Source organism: Lissotriton vulgaris, chromosome 5 (assembly GCF_964263255.1).
Source record: "Lissotriton vulgaris chromosome 5, aLisVul1.2, whole genome shotgun sequence".
In the NCBI taxonomy this organism is placed as follows: domain Eukaryota; kingdom Metazoa; phylum Chordata; class Amphibia; order Caudata; family Salamandridae; genus Lissotriton; species Lissotriton vulgaris.
This window is the reverse complement of record NC_141693.1, coordinates 434,793,544-434,810,621: the sequence shown is the minus strand read 5'-3', so window position 1 is coordinate 434,810,621 and position 17,078 is coordinate 434,793,544. Positions and strand designations below refer to the sequence as shown.

At 53.3% G+C, this 17,078-nt stretch overlaps 1 protein-coding gene and 2 pseudogenes across 1 annotated transcript in view; all 3 read left to right on the top strand.

Annotated features, from left to right (window-relative positions):
- Positions 1-17,078, top strand: part of RASSF4 (Ras association domain family member 4) — a 568,816-nt gene that overhangs the window by 459,521 nt on the left and 92,217 nt on the right. The window lies entirely within an intron of this gene.
- On the top strand, positions 14,180-16,003 carry LOC147711039 (18S ribosomal RNA; annotated as a pseudogene).
- On the top strand, positions 16,906-17,058 carry LOC147711038 (5.8S ribosomal RNA; annotated as a pseudogene).

The following is a 17,078-nucleotide window of genomic DNA, read 5'->3' as shown; positions in this document are numbered from 1 at the left end:
AAAAAACAATATTGCCTAGAATGGAAAAAAGTAATCTGCACTCCATAGGAGTTTGATTAAACCAACTTGGACATGAAAATAGAAGCAACCCTGAGCTCTGACTTATGAGGCGCTCCCTCTGAAGTCTTCGAGCCTCGCTCGTCACCTCGCATATCCTTGACAGTGCCAGTCATGGATTAACTGGCAGGGTTGGCTCTAGAGTCACCGCAGGCTTCCTGTGTGATCCAGGACTGTCTATAGTGTACCTGCGACATTAGACTCTGCGATCCATCATTTGGGCTTCACAATAGTCCATGTGCTTCCATCAGTGTAGTAAGAAAAATGTAGTGCAGGATAATAAATAATGGTTTACTGTGAAGCAACAGACCCCACTGAGTGTGTCCCTAGCCTAACTGTCTACATAGCATATGTCTTCTCTCTGAGCTTACTGTGTACAGTATGCCCAGGTGGGTGTCTGCTCGCCATGCACACATGTGATTTCTGGAAACACACCACAGTGATGTTTGCTGCACAGCATGTACACAGCTCTCAGGTGTCTGAACATTCTATGTACTCTGCTTAAAGACATTTCACCATACGTAGCTTTGCACTGTATTCGAGTTGTTCACATTCTATTAACAGAAAGAGGTTTGTTCTCATAATTAATGCAAGCTTTGATTTGCAAACCCCTTTTTTTCTTTCTAATGCGAGCAGACATACTCTATTGTAAATTAGAATGGTGCATAAAGTTAAAATGCTGCATTTTGCCTGTCTCATAGCTGGATCTAAGTTTTGGCTTGTGGGGAAAGGCCAGACCTAGAAGGAAGATTTGGATGGGGCAGAAAGATTGCAGGCAGGGGCCTGGATCACCAGCTGCCCTCCACCTTAGCCCCTACTTCTTTCAAGCCCACTACCCGTGTCTACAAACCCAGAATTAACGGGCTTCGTATTGGCGTTCCCAAATAGTTCCAGGTCCGGACACGCACAATTACAGCCAAAGCCTTTTGTCCAGAAGTCCTACTTGTGAAGACCGAAGTTCAGATGAAGACAAAGAGTTCTACCATAGCTCACGAAAGTGCCACCACTAAAAGGCACTCTTCAAAACAGTTTTAGAAATATATCACTTTCTGAATTAAGATTGAATATGAATGTGTATGAAATCTCATTAGCTGTTGTCAGCTTTAAAAGCTATATAATGCAAAAAATTGCAAAAAACATACACTTCTCACGTTTTAAGTATCATCGTTCAAATATCAAAATAAGCATTGGCAAAGCCAGTTGGTCTCGCCTGTGCAAGACCTATTGGGTTTTTCAAGTTCTTTTTTTAGTTAGATGGTATGGTATGGCTTGTCATTGTATTGTATGGCATACTATTGCTGGTCATTGGACTGGTTTGTATGATAAAGATATGGTATGGTTAGACCTGCCATTGTATTGTATTTCATAGCATTCACAAACATTTTGGAACTCCAGCTCTGCCTAAGACATTAATTAGAGTTCCATCAGAAAGAGCAATGCATTAATTGTGCAGACAGTGAGTTGTAGTTAATGAATCTCCACAGTAGCAACAAGATGCATGAAAGTGACTTTGGAAGAAAACTAGAAAGTTACAATTTGATCTGATGAATTCTCCCACCTTTGCATTAGCTTTTGATGCATTGTTTACATCATATGTAGAGTTTGAAAAATTAGCGTAGGAAAACAGTTTATGTAGAACGCGTTTAAATAGTGGCACAGGGCATACAGTACACAAGTCACCTGGATGAAAATCAGCATGAACATGCTGAAAGGTCTAAATCACATGCATACCTTTAGTTTACACTTTGCATAACTTGGGTAGTCTGTATGTTCTTCGGTGCAGGCCTATTTCTATTTTTGAATTTGTAAGCCATGAACCTGGGCTGAGGCTATGGGCCACACTGCGTCCTACAACGTGTCAGGGTGCATACAGCAGGCACATAGAAACTCTCTCAAATACCTAGAAGATGTCAAGGAACCATGCACACTGTCTCAGGCGAGATCTGAAACGTACGATTAAACCTCACAGTTTGTTCCTTTTCCGCAGAGGTCTCCATTAGAAATATTGCGGTTAATAAAATTTGATTATAAAGTGTTTTACATAGTGTGTCTTCTGTTTCTAAGCACTGTTAATAAAAGGTGTTGATATTTACCAATCTAATGGTCCTCAATTTACTAATCTCAAAAAGATGGAAGGTTGAGTCTGCCTTTCCAGGATTTAAAATTGTGATTTAAAGATCACTGCATTTCTCAGAGGTAGGCTTTTAACTTGCTGAGCCATCTTATTGTTAATGCCACAGCTCTCTTTCCAGCGTCATCTCACTCTCATGTGCCACACGTGTTATCGGTAAAGAATATTATTACTTTATTTCATCTTAAACTGCTATTGAATACCATACAATCAACTGGTAAACTGCTGCGTTGGTAAATATGCTTCCCGCAGCATATTAGATGTTTTTACTGAGATTGATGAGGAACAACCTATAGGTGGCTTTGATCCGAGAAGCTATTAACGCTCTTTTCTGATAAACGCTAAAAGGCAAATAAGAAGATTGACAAATCTCACTGAGCAGGCCACTGCACCGGAGCACAATAAAGGGCCCTTGGGAAGATCTTGAGGTGCGTTCTTCTAGAATTTGCTATGCATTGGTGAGGTGGGTATTTACAAATGCACAAAAAATGGTCCCAAGTTTCAGCCATAATTTTCATGAAAACGATCATGAAAGAAAACGGGGTTCTCTTAAAGACGATTCACCACATCCGAGAAGGGGATTTTTTTTTACTGTGGTGCATAAGCCTTGAAGTACGTCATAGTACATTAAGACAAGGTAGAAACAGTATTAAACTATTTAAATTATGACTAAAATCCATTATGACCTTTTTTCATACTTCTTTGTTATAACCATAAAAAATAGCAATCGATTTTTATGTAAAGCTCCTACTGCTCCTGCAGAAAAATATAGTGGCCTTTATCACAAAACCCAATGCAGAAGTGCCACTTCCACCCACCATGTTGTAAACTGTTTCGAAAATGTCAAGAATCTGTGTCGTTCTTTCTCTGGGACTTGCTGACCCAGTTAAGGTGGGGGAGAAGAGTCCTCTGGTCAGGAAGGGGGAATGCCTCCTTTTTCAAAGATATACCTTAAGACAAAGACAAGCCATACCATACCGTAATATACAATGGCAAGCCATACAATGCCACACCACTTACCTAAAAAAAAACCTTGACAAAGCCAGTAGGTTTTGCTTAGGTGAGACCTAATGGTTTTGCCAATGCTTTCTTTGATATATGAAAGTGGATACTTACAATGTGAGAAGTGTATGTTTTTTGCTATTTACTGCAGGATAAACTTTAAAAAAACTGGCAACAGTTAATGAGAGAGTTTTTCTACACATTCATAATCCATCTTTTAATTCAGAAAGTGATATACTTCTATAACTTTTTAACAGTGCTTTTTTTGTGGTGGAACTTTTTTTTGTTGAATTAATGTTCAGTGCCTTGCCTATCTAGCAGATGTTGGGTAAGGGTTACATAGTCTATGATGGGGTACTCTCTATTTTGTCCTGGTTGCCACCATCTCCTTTGTACAGGAGAGAATAGGAAGTGTCCATGTATGCTCGGTTTCATGGTAGGCTTGCCTATAGTCAGAAATGGCATACATCCTTGTCTGTATGCTCTCCACTCTTTGTTCTGTGTTGGGGTGCTCTCCTCTGTATCCCAATGGTGAAATATTCTCCCCTCTTGGTTCTGTGCTGCCTATGCCTTGGAAAAATTCAGTCCCTGGAAGAACTCCGGCTGATCCGGACCTCAGCCAACACATGGCGATCTGGGTTATTTCTTCCCTTCGGACACGTGAGTGAGAACAGAACAGTAGCGCTACTTCAGCCCTTGAGACTTCCGGAAGGTGTTTCCTGGAGGTGTTTCCTGAGTTATTGTGGAACTAGATGTGAAAGTTCAGGCCTTCAGACTTCCAGGCCTTCCTTTTTAGGGGTTGCTGTGTGTGCTGCTGCTCAAGGCGGCACCTGGGAGTGCTGTACGTGTGACTAGTCAGCGTCACATCTGGCGAACGGTGTACGTGCCTCTCATCACCGCCACATTCGGGCCACCCTGAACAGCTTGGGAAACACTGTACGTGTCTGGGCTCAGAGCGCCCTGTGAACAATAAAGGTGTCACCTCCCAGAGCCTAAAGGGATTGCAGTGTATGCCATTGTTCACTGTGGCTGCTAGGGAACACTCTGTGTGTGTTGGTGTCGAGCAGGCCATCCAGGGAATGCAGTACGTGTCGCCGCTCACTGACGCTGCGTACGTTTTACGTGCACAGCGTGCTTCTACGGGGCTAGAGTGTTAGCATTGATCACGGATCACTGATCAGAAGTGAGGCAGGTAGGGACGCCATGCTTCTCGAGTGTCAGCTGGGCAATTCACAGCATATCAGATGGAGCATGCTGTTGGGAGTAAGCAAAACTGGTAGTTTATTCCAGCTGTGTTATACATGCCATTTCACCAATGGGAGGGAAAACATGTGTTATCTGAGAGCTCACCAAATAGACTAAACGGCTAAAACTAGCTAATTGGATGTTTCTAGCGAATGTCCAAAATGCACTTCCAATGATTGCGCCTTCAGGCTGTTTACTTTCTACCACCTACATTTTAAAAGTTAAAAAAAATATTTTGGAAGGAATGGAAGGGCGTTGCCACCGTCTGTTGACCATAGGAGTTTAGAATAACCCTGGGCGGAGCTGGCGTAGTGCCACCATGCACAGTTCCATGGAGTTATGAAAAAACTCAGTGGACATCCGCTACTCCACCCATCTCCTCAGAAGCAGGGCCCGGGGCCTGGGCTCCGGTTGGGCCAGGGGTGTAGGAGCCCACATCCTGCGGCCAGCTGAGGGTCCGTGTTCCTGGGACGGGGGTCCCTCGTGCCGGGGCAGGCCCTCTGATCCCCCCTGCCTGGTTGGGTTCAGAAGCAGGGACCAGGCCCAGGGCCTGGGCTTTGGGCAGGGCCTGGGGTGTGAGAACCCCGTCCTGCGGCCTGCTGAGGGTCTGTCTGCCCGGGACGGGGGTCCCTGGTGCCCAGGGAGGCTCTTGTCCCCTCCCTGGCCTGGCTGGGTTCAGAAGCTGGGGCTGGTTCCCGGGCCTGGGCTCTAGCGGGCCCTGGGGTGGGGGAGCCCATGTCCTGCGGCCAGCCGAGGGTCCGGTTGCCCGTCACAGGGGTCCATCGGACCAGGGCACGCCTCCAGCTTCGCCTGCATGTCAAGGTGCCTGCGGGCCCCAGGTCGAGTTCCATTGGGGGCCCCCTCACAGCCCCGTGCCAGAGACCCAGCTAAGAGCTCTTATGAGCCCCTGGTAAGCAGAGTCCTCAAGCCCTCAAAGGCCAGGCGGGAGCCCTTCCTATAAGGCGCAGGTAGGGCTGATGGGCATCCGTCGGGTCCGGCCATCTGGTTGCGCTTTTCCCCTCAGCCATCTGGTCACTCGCAATGCTTTCCAATGAGGTTGCCAGATGGCCGGGCTGCCCTGGAAGTCCATATGAGGGCTCATTTGCCTCCCCGATCCCAGCCAGGGCTCCGGGAGGTCAAGGGCTTCCCCATCTTGGGACCCTCCGTCACTCAATGCGCATGGGTTATCAGAAAACGGTGCGCCCATCCTACGGGTTACTAGGGACAGGGTACGCCGGAACCCCTCGCGGGCTGGGGGCTCTCAGCAGGTGACCAGATGTGCTAGGGCCAGGCAACCCCCCACCTCCTTGTCCCAGGTTCCATCCTCCGGGCCGCCGCACAACCCGCCCACAAGAACACAACCGAACCGAAGACCCTGCAATGCATCCTCCTCAAAGTACGATCCCTCCACAAACACGCCACAAAAATCTGGGACCTCCACGACAGCACCACCCCGTACGTAGCATTCTTCACCGAAACCTGGACCAACGCCACCTCAGGACCGGACATCGCCATCGCCATCCCCCAAGGATACAAGATCTACACGAAGGACCCCCCCACCCACCCAGGAGGAGGAATCGCCATCGTCCACAAATCCAGCCTCCGCCTGAGCACACTCCCTGACGAGTCCACAGAACTGATGGAACACCTTCACTTCAAGATACTGGCCAGCCCCACTGCCGCCCTCCGAGGAACCCTCATCTACCGACCCCCTGGACCCTGCGGACCCTTCGCCAACTCCATCACGGACATTATCTTCCCGCAGGCCATCGCATCCACCATCTACACCCTGCTGGGAGACCTCAACTTCCACCTCGACAATCAACTGGACACCAAAACCACATGCCTCCTGGACAACCTCTACAACATTGGACTCTGCCAGATCGTGACCGAGCCCACGCACTCAGCAGGACACACCCTCGACCCCCTCATCACCTTCAGCCACACCACCGAACTCCCATGGACCGACCATCGTTGCGTCCACTTCACCTTCAGAACACCCACCATCCACAGACACCAGCACCTGCTTCCACAAAGAAACTGGACCAAAATCACCGACGACCAGCTCACCTCCTCACTCAACAACTCCACCCCAACCATCGCGGAAAACGACGACCCCAACACCGCAGCCCGAACCCTGCATAGATGGATATCGGACAGCACCAACACCATAGCCCCCCTCAAGAAAAACAACAATACAAGTCAAGTCAAGTCAGAGAATTTATATAGCGCACTACATACCCAGAGGGTCTCAAGGCGCTTAGGAAGGGGAGGAGGATTACTTGTCAAATATCCACGTTTTAAGTTGCTTTCTGAATGCTAGGTGGTTCTGGGTAAGGCGAAGGTGAGCGGGGAGTGAGTTCCATGTTTTAGCAGCCAGGTATGAGAAGGATCTGCCTCCCATGGTGGTCTTGTTGATGCGAGGTACAGTGGCGAGGGCTTGGTTGGAAGAACGTAGTTGGCGGGAGGGGGTGTAGAAGGACAGTCGTGAGTTGAGGCATTCCGGTCCGATGTCGTAGAGTGATTTGTGTGCGTGGGTTAGCAGTCGGAAAGTGATTCTCTTATTGACGGGTAGCCAGTGGAGGTCTTTCAGGTGACCAGAGATGTGTTCGTTGTGCGGGATGTCTAATATGATCCTGGCAGAGGCGTTTTGGATTCGTTGGAGTTTCTTCTGGAGTTTAGCGGTAGTACCTGCGTAGAGGGTGTTTCCGTAGTCCAGTCGGCTCGTGACCAGAGCATGGGTGACTGTTTTCCTGGTTTCGGTGGGGATCCAACGAAATGTTTTTTTGAGCATGCGAAGAATGTTGAAGCAGGATGAGGATACGGCGCTGACTTGTCTGTTCATTGAGAGTGAAGAATCCAGGATGACGCCTAGGTTCCGTGCGTGGTCAGTCGGGATGGGTGCTTTTCCAAGGGATTCCGGCCACCAAGAGTCGTCCCATGCAGAGGGGGATGTACCTAAGATGAGGACTTCTGTTTTGTCTGAGTTCAGTTTCAGACGGCTTTGTTTCATCCATTCGGCAACTTCTTTCATTCCTTTGTGTAGGTTAGTTTTGGCGGTGCTGGGGTCATTGGTGAGAGAAAGGATTAGTTGAGTGTCATCCGCGTAAGAGATGATGTTGAGGTTGTGTTGGCGGGCGATGGCCGCGAGGGGGCTCATGTATACGTTGAAGAGGGTGGGGCTGAGTGAGGATCCTTGTGGTACGCCACAGATGACTTCAGTGGCCTCGGACTTGAATGGTGGAAGGCGGACTCTCTGGGTTCTTCCGGTGAGGAACGAGGTGATCCATTCAAGTGCTTTTCCTTGTATTCCGATGTTATTGAGGCGTTGTAAAAGGGTGCTGTGGCAGACTGTGTCGAATGCTGCAGAGAGGTCGAGGAGGATGAGGGCGACTGTGTCTCCATTGTCCAGTAGAGTTCGAATGTCGTCTGTTGCTGCGATGAGGGCGGTCTCAGTGCTGTGTTTTGCTCGGAAGCCAGATTGTGAGGAGTCGAGGGATTTGTTGGCTTCGAGGAAAGCAGCGAGCTGGTTGTTGACAGCTTTCTCGATGACTTTGGCCGGGAATGGAAGGAGCGAAATGGGGCGGTAATTTTTGAGTTCGGTGGGGTCCGCTGTTGGTTTTTTCAGAAGGGCGGTGAGTTCAGCGTGTTTCCAGTCTTCCGGGAAGGTGGCGGAGTTGAAGGAGCAGTTGATGACGTCTCGGAGGTGCGGTGCTATGACGGAGTCTGCTTTGTTGAAGATGTGGTGAGGACATGGGTCTGTGGGGGATCCTGAGTGGATGGAATTCATCAGAGGGATGGTGTCCTCAGTGGAGATTGGATTCCAGTCGTTAAGGGTGTTCACGGGGGGAGAATGTTCAGCAAATGGTTGGGTGGGTTGGTCTCCGGGTTGGTTGTCGAAGCTGTTGAAGCTGTTGTGGATGTCTGCAATCTTGTTGTGGAAGAATGAGGCTAGGGAGTCGCAGAGGGCTTGAGAGGGGGTGACGTCGTTGGAGTTGGCCGAGGGATTGGAAAATTCCTTGACGATGTTGAAAAGTTCCTTGCTGTTGTGGGCGTTGTTGTCGAGTCGATCCTTGAATGCTGTTTTCTTGGCCTTTCGGATTAGTTGGTGGTGAGTGCAGGTGGCGTTTTTGAAGGCGTCCTTGGTGCTAGTGGTTGGGTCTTTTTTCCAGGCCTTTTCAAGGGAGCGGCAGAGTTTCTTGGACTTCTTAAGATCATAGTTGAACCATGAGGCCTTCTTGCTGCCAGGTTTGCTTTGACGTTTTTTCAGTGGTGCTAAGGTGTCGGCGGTGTTGGATAACCATAGGGTGAGGTTGGCGGCGGCTTGGTTTGGATTAGAAGAGTGGGCTGGGGTGTTAGAAGGAGCGATGCGGGGATCTGGTCGGTGGTGATTTTGTTCCAGTTTCTTTGCAGAGTAGGTTGGAGGTGGTTGGTGGGTTTCGGCTTGTTGTAGGTGAAGTGAACGCAGCTGTGGTCAGTCCAGAGGAGATCCGTAGTGTGGCTGAAGGAGACATGATTGCTGGAGGTGAAGATGGGGTCGAGTGTGTGACCTGCGATGTGGGTGGGGGAAGTGACTAGTTGTTTAAGTCCGAGGTTGGCGAGGTTGTCTAAGAGGGTGGTGGTGTTGCGGTCGTTGATCTTTTCAAGGTGAAAGTTGAGGTCTCCCAGAAGGATGTAATCTTTGGAGGGGAGCGCGTGTGGAGTGATGAAGTCCGTGATGTCTTCACTGAATTTTGCGCGGGGTCCTGGTGGTCTGTAGAGGAGGGTGCCTCTGAGTGTGGTCTTGGGGTCGATGTGGATTTGGAAGTGAAGGTGTTCGGAGTTGGCGAGGTTGGCGTCAGAGCTGGTTGAGATGCGGATTGATTTCTTATGGACGATAGCGATTCCTCCTCCTGTGTGGCCCGTACGGTCCTTGCGTGTGATCTTATAGTCTTCAGGGATGGCAATGGTGATGTCTGGGGCGGAGGAAGCGTTCATCCATGTTTCTGTTAGGAAGGCGACGTCTGGAGAGATGGTGTCTAGTAGATTCCATAGGTCAATGGCGTGTCTGTGGACCGAGCGGGTGTTGAGAAGGATGCATTGTAGGTGGTTGGGGTCGGGAGTCTGTGGAGTGGTCGTAGCGAAGTAGTTGTAGGTGCCGCTGAATTTGCAGGAGTAGCAGGAGAAAGGTCCATGGGTGTGTCCAGGAGCGGCTTGGACACAGTTGGGGGAGCGGCCGGGGTTAAGGGCTAGGAGGGTGGTGGCATCGTAGGTAATGCGGGAGGGCTGGGCGGCGCGAGGGGCAGGGGGTCTGGCGCTAGGCGCGGTCCAGGCGCGGACGGGCGTAGACGGGCGTAGACGGGCTTACCTTTGGCGCACCCTCGGCGCGGGTTGGGCGCGGTCGCTGCGCATGGACGCTGCGCGCGGGAATAACTGTCATAAGAGGTTGTGGAGGGGGAGGGGCGAGGGAGGATAAGATGGGAGGCGGTTGCGTGGTGGAGGGGGCGGTCTGAGGGCAGAACAACAGAAGCAAATGGCGGCTATAGTGCGATTTTTGACCCGGTTTGAGGAAGGAGCAGAGGTATGAGCTGAAAAACGCTGATAAATGGTCAGCCAATGCAGGTTACAGCAAAGGTAGTTCTAAATAATCAAATAATGCAGGCAAGGTTTATCACAAGCAGGCAGGCACGTTCTAGCGCTAAGCCAGATGGTTTACCACCGAACTTCGAGAGTCCAGGCGTACATGCCGCCGCCTCGAAAAGGCCTGGAGAAACACCAAATCCACAGAAGCCCACAATAACTTCAGAGCCGCCACCAACGCTCACCATCAACTCATCAGAGAAACAAGGAAAAAAGCGATTGAAGACAGAATCTCCACCCACGCACACAACAGCAAGGAACTCTTCAGCATCATCAAGGAGTTCGCCCAACCTACCAGTAAATCTACCGACATCCCTCCCTCACAAGACCTCTGCGACAAACTCAGCACCTTTTTCCACCACAAAATCAAGAGCATCTACGACAACTTCGACGAAGACAACCAACACACTGAACCCTCACCAACCACCCCCAACACCCGGAAACCAGCGATTGATGACTGGACAGCCCTCATCATCAAAGACACACTGAGGACAATGAAGTCAATCCACTCGGGCCCCCACGGACCCCTGCCCCCACCACATCTTCAACAGAGCCGCTGACACCATCGCACCCATGCTCTGCCACACCATCAACCGCTCCCTGGCGACCGCCTCGTTCCCCGACTGGAAACACGCAGAGGTCAACCCCCTCCTGAAGAAACCTTCAGCGGACCCCACCGACCTCAAAAACTACAGACCCATCTCCCTGCTCCCTTTCCCAGCGAAAGTCATCGAGAAAGCCATCAACAGCCAACTCGCCACATTCATTGAAGAACACAACATCCTCGACTCCTCCCAATCCGGCTTCAGAAAAAACCACAGTACGGAAACCGCCCTCCTCGCCACAACAGACGACATCCGCACCCTACTGGACAAAGGAGAAACAGTAGCCCTCATCCTCCTAGATCTATCAGCGGCGTTCGACACAGTCTCCCACCGCACCCTAATACGCAGACTCTACGACGCAGGAATCCAGGACAAGGCCCTCGACTGGATCTGCTCCTTCCTCTCCGGCAGGACGCAACGGGTCAGACTCCCCCCTTTCCTCTCAGACCCCACACCTACCACCTGCGGAGTCCCCCAGGGCTCCTCCCTCAGCCAGACGCTCTTCAACGTCTACATGGCTCCACTTACCACCATCGTCAGAACCTACGGACTCAACATAGTATCATACGCAGACGACACCCAGCTCATCCTCTCCCTATCCAAGGAGCCCAACACCGCCAGATGCAACTTTAGAGAAGGCATGGAAGCCGTCGCCAAATGGATGAAAAACAGCTGCCTACAACTAAACACCAACAAAACAGAAGTACCCATCATGGGCCCAAACCCCGACGCCTGGATCGACACCTGGTGGCCCACCGCCCTCGGAAACCCGCCAACCCCCACAGACCACGGACGCAACCTGGGAATCAACTCTGTCTCCTCTTCCTGCTTCCACACCCTCCGCCTCCTTCGTAAGACCTTCAAATGGATCCCCCTCGAACACCGAAAGACAGTCACTCACGCCCTGGTCACCAGCAGACTCGACTACGGCAACGCACTCTACGCCGGAATAAACAAAAACCTCATCCGCAAGCTACTGAACATCCAGAACGCCGCCGCAAGACTGGTCCTCAACCTGCCAAAACACTGCCACATCTCCCAGCACCTGCGCACACTCCACTGGCTCCTTGTTGAGGCGAGAATCACCTTTAAGATGCTCACCCACGCACACAAGGCCCTCCACGGCACCGGACCAGCATACCTGAACAGCCAGCTCAAATTCCACGCACCCCAAAGGACCCTACGATCAGCCCAGCTCTCCTACGCCGAGGTCCCCCGCACCAGAAAGACCAGACCAGGAGGCCGCTCCTTCTCCTTCCTCGCGGCCAAAGCATGGAACGCCCTTCCGCTCCACCTCAGACAGACAACATCGCTCCCCATCTTCGCAAGAAACCTCAAAACCTGGCTCTTTGACAGACCCCCTCCTTGATGGAATGGAACCTGCACCCCCCCCCACCCCTAGTACCTTGAGACCCCTACGGGGGAGTAGTTGCGCTTTAACAAACTCCTGATTGATTGATTGACGGGAGGTCGGGTGCGTCATTGCCTTTCGTCCACTCAGTCTTGCGGTGCGCACTGGTTAGCAGAAAGAGGGGTTACTCTTCCTCCGGATTACTAGGGATAGGGTACTCCGGAACCCCTCTTGGCCTAGCGGTCCTCAGCCTGCATCCGCATGGGCCAGGACGCACCCCCAGCCCAGGGCTCCGTCCCCCGGCCCAACGTGTGGTGTGGTGCCCGGGATGGGGGCCCACAGGCCCGGGGAGGCCTCACCAGTGCCCGGGAGCCCCGATGGGGTCCAGGGGCCTCAGGCTCAGTCTCCTTGGGTCTGAGACGGGGTTCTGCAGGGCCTGGTGAGCCTGCCCCTGTTTGGCTGGGTGCAAGAGCTCTGAAGGGGCCCCCCAAAGGCCCTGGGGAGGGTGCCATCCCCACCCTGGGCTCTGTCCTTGGGCCAGCTGCATGGCAGGGCGCCCGAGACGGAGTCCTGCAGGCCCGGGATGACCCCACCCTGTGCCTCTGGGCACGGGAACCCCAATGGGGTCCAGGGGCCCTGCCAGGCCCTAGGGAGGGCTTTCCCGCCCTGAGCTCCGTCTTCCGCTCTGCCAGGGGCCCGGGACGGGTTCCATAGTGCCCGGGGTGCCTCCCCCCTGCTTGGCTGGGTTCAGGAGCTCCTGCTGGGGCCCTGGAGGGCCCCGGGAGGGCGGACTCCCCACACCTGGCTCTGTCCCCGGGCCTGCCACTTGGCAGGGTGCCTGGGACGGGGTCCTAGGGGCCCAGGGAGGCTTCTCCTGCGCCTCTGAGCCCAGAAGCCCCAATGTGGTCCAGGGACCACCCTGGGCCCCGGGTTGGGCGCTTCCACAGTGGGCCCCGTCCTCCGGCCTGATGCTCTTCCAAGGGCCCCGGACGGGGGTCGGTCGGTTCCGTGCAGACCTCCCCCGCTTCGCCTGCTTGTCAAGGTGACCGCCGACCCCGGGACGGACGGCCCGTTTGCTCCCGCTCACAGCCCCATGGCTGAGGGCCATGCCCGACACCCGCTCGCCCTTTTGTTAGGGCACAGAGTGACCAGATGGCTGCCCTTCGAGCCCGGTCATCAGGTCGCGCCCTTCCCCTCAGCCATCTGGTCGCACCTATCCCCTCGGCCATGTAGTCGCACGGACTCGGTGCTGCACCTGCTTCCCAGCCCTTATCGATAGACCTTTCCTCCAAGCCTGCCTGCCCCGGGAGCGGGCAGGGACTCGAAGCCACATCCCCACTTGCAGGGCGTCCTGCCAGGGGGAGGCCCCTGCCATACTTCGATCGATTGGGCACGCTCGGTCTGTCTAGGGATGGACTGCTTGGCCAGCCTCAGCTGTTGTCTTACTCGAGCGGAAGGGGTCGGGTGATGCCAGGCCCCGGACGCTGCAGCCCGGCAGGTCCGTAGGCCCGCGCGTGATGCCCTTACCCCTCTCCGCCCGCCCTGGGCTCTGTCTCCCGGTCTGCTGCTCTGCCAGGAGCCCGGGACAGGGTTCCACAGTGCCCTGGGAGCCTCCCCCTGCTTGTCTGGATACAGGCACTCCGGCCGGGGCCCCTGAGGGCCCCTGAGGGCCCCGGGGAGGGCAGCCTCCCCACCCCAGGCTCCATCCTTGGGCCTGCCGCATGGCAGGGTGCCCAAGATGCGCCCCCACCGTGGGCCCCGTCCTCCAGCCGCCCCCCCCCCCTGTGGTCCGACCCAAGCGGAAAGGGTCGGGTCACACCAGGCCCCGGACGCTGCCGCCCGGCAGGTCCGTAGGCCTCGCGTGCCATATCGTCACCCCTCTCTGCCCAGCGCATTTCCGTAGCAGTTTGGAATGACCATTCTGAGGGGTGCCGCTAGGCTCTGGCACCCCTGCGTCTCGCTCAGGCTGCGCCTCGGATTGCCTCCTCCTTTTGGGAGACGGCTGGGCCTGCCAGTGCCCTTGCGACCGCACCCCTCCAACGAGCCCTCTGGCCCAGGGTGACGGGCTCCTTCCCCTAGCAGGCTCCCGAGAGGGAGGAGTGTGTGAAGGTTGTCGGTCAGAGAGATGGGCACGTGGCTTCCAAAACCCACCCTGTCAGCAGGTGCGGCTACCTGGTTAATCCTTCCAGTAGCATATGCTTGTCTCAAAGATTAAGCCATGCACATGTAAGTACACACAGCCGGTGAGGTGAAACTGCTAATGGCTCATTAAATCAGTTATGGTTCCTTTGATTGCTCCATCTGTTACTTGGATAACTGTGGTAATTCTAGAGCAAATACATGACGACAAGTGCTGACCTCCCGGGATGCATGCATTTATCAGACCAAGACCAATCCAGGCTCGCCCGGCTGCTTTGATAACTCTAGATAACCTTGGGCCGATCGCACGTCCATGTGAAGGCTACAATACATTTGGATGTCTGCCCTATCAACTTTCAATGTTTTTTTTTGTGCCTACCATGGTGACCACAGGTAATGGTGATTCAGGGTTTGATTCCGGAGAGGGAATCTTAGAAATGGCTACCACATACAAGGAAGGCAACAGGCGTGCAAATTACTGACTCTGAGAGGTAGTGACGAAAAATACCAATACAGGACTCTTTTGAGACCCTGTAATTGGAATGAGTACACTTTAAATCGTTTAACGAGGATCCATTGGAGGGCAAGTCTAGTGTCAGCTGTCGCAGTAATTCCAGCTCCAATAGCACATATTAAAGTTGCTGCAGTTAAAAAGCTCGTAGTTGGATATTGGGATCGAGCTGGTGGTCCACTGTGAGGCGAGCTACCGCCTGTCCCAGCCCCTACCTCTGCGCCTCCCTTGATGCTCTTGACTGAGCTTCTTGGGGGTCCAAAGCATTTACCTTGAAAAAATTAGAGTGTTCAAAGCAGGCCGGTCACCTGAATACTTCAGCTAGGAATAATGCAATAGGACTCTGGTTCAATTTTGTTGGTTTTCGGAACTGGGGCCATGATTAAGAGGGACGGCCGGGGGCTTTCTTATTGTGCTGCTAGAGGTGAAATTCTTAGACTGGCGCAAGACAAACCGAAGCGAAAGCATTTGCCAAGAATGTTTTTATTAATCAAGAGCAAAAGTCAGAGGTTCAAAGACGATCAGATACGTCATAGTTCTGACCATAAACGATGCCGACTAGCGATCCAGAGGCGTTATTCCCATGACCCGCTGAGCAGCTTCCGGGTAACCAAAGTCTTTGGGTTCCGGGGGAGTATGGTTGCAAAGCTGAAACTTGAAAGAATTGACCGAAGGGCACCACCAGAAGTAGAGACTGCAGCTTAATTTGACTCAACACGGGAAACCTCACCCTGCCCGGACACGGAAAGGATTGACAGATTGATAGCTCTTTCTTGATTCGGTAGGTGATTGTGCATGGCCGTTCTTAGTTGGTGGAGCGATTTGTCTGGTTAATTCTCATAACGAACGAGAATCCTCCAAGCTAACTAGTTACACGCAAGTTACGCGACCCCCAGCGGTCGGCGTCCAACTTCTTAGAGGAACAAGTGGTGTTCAGCCACACGAGATCAAGCAATAACAGGTCTGTGATGCCCTTAGATGTCCGGGGCTGCATGCGCGCTACACTGAACGGATCCGTGTTGTCTACCCTTCGCCGACAGGTGCGAGTAACCCACTGAACCCCGTTTGTGATAGGGATTGGGGCTTGCAATTATTTCCCATGAATGAGGAATTCCCAGTAAGTGTGTGTCATAAGCTTGCGTTGATTAAATGAAGTCCCTCCCCTTTGTACACACCGCCCATCGCTACTACAGATTGGATGGTTTAGCGAGGTCTTTGGTTTGGCCCCGCCGGGGTCGGCAATGGCCCTGGTGGCGCGCAGAGAAGACGATCTAACTTGACTATCTAGAGGAAGTAAAAGTCTTAACAAGGTTTCCGTTGATGAACCTGTGGAAGGATCATTAATGGAGGAGCAGCCTGAGCAACTGACGGTGCCAGCCTGAAGCCCTCTGCTGCTTTCTGCAAGCACACCGTAGGCACAGTGCCTGGCCCTGCCCTGGTGCGCCCCGGGCCGGCAGAGCAGTCCGTGGCCACAGGGGGCACTTGGGTGAGGACCGGGCCTTCAGTGCGCCTCTTCCACCGGAGAGGACCGACCTATGCATGAGGGACCGGGGTGGCCCCCATCCACTGTCCCTCTCTGGGAGGGGCACAGCGGTAGGCTCTCCTGAGATGGAACCCATGTTTACCTGGCACGAAACCTGCGGTGGGGGGGAAACCAAATGACAGTGCCTCACTGGGCTGGTACCACCCCTCCCCTCGAAAGGCCCTGTTGCCGCCTGGGCCCTGGAAGAGGAGCCGAGGACCTGCGGGCGGACCCGGCTCCTATCAGTGGGACGCAAGCAGGATGGGGAGCCGCCTAGCTCTTCCCTTCTGGAGCCACCGACCTGGGAAAGGGTGGGCTACTCGCCAGCCCCCTGGCACGGCTCGGACCTGCCCGGTGACGGACGGCTGACATGCAGGTGGGTGATCCTCCCTCGTTGCCAGGTACCCTGTTCGACCCAGTCCCATGCACCCGGGCCTAGTGGTTTGAAGACTCGCTCAGTCCCTCCCGGTTACTCTGGAAGGGACCTGCGGTGGTGGGGCTGCCTGCTCCAATTGCTACGAGAGACCCTGCCTGCTCAACTCCTGGACTGAGCGCCTGGTAATGCTTTTTTTCTCCCATTGTTGCAGTCTGACTCCCAGAGGGGAAGCCTTGAACCGGGTCGCCAGGGCCATCTCGCCATGCGGACAGTGGATGGATGGCATCGGCTTTCTTCCACCTCTCCTGCGCTCGCAAGTGGGCGAACGCTTTTGAAAAGTTGCCTGTGACTCCTGGTGGTGGATCACTTGGCTCGCGCATCGATGAAGAACAAAGCTAGCTGCGAGAATTAGTGTAATTGCAGGACACATTGATCATCGACACTTCGAAAGCACCTTGCCACTTCAGATTCCTCCCCGGGCTACACCTGTCTGAGGGGCGCGCAATCGTCAATCACCCCG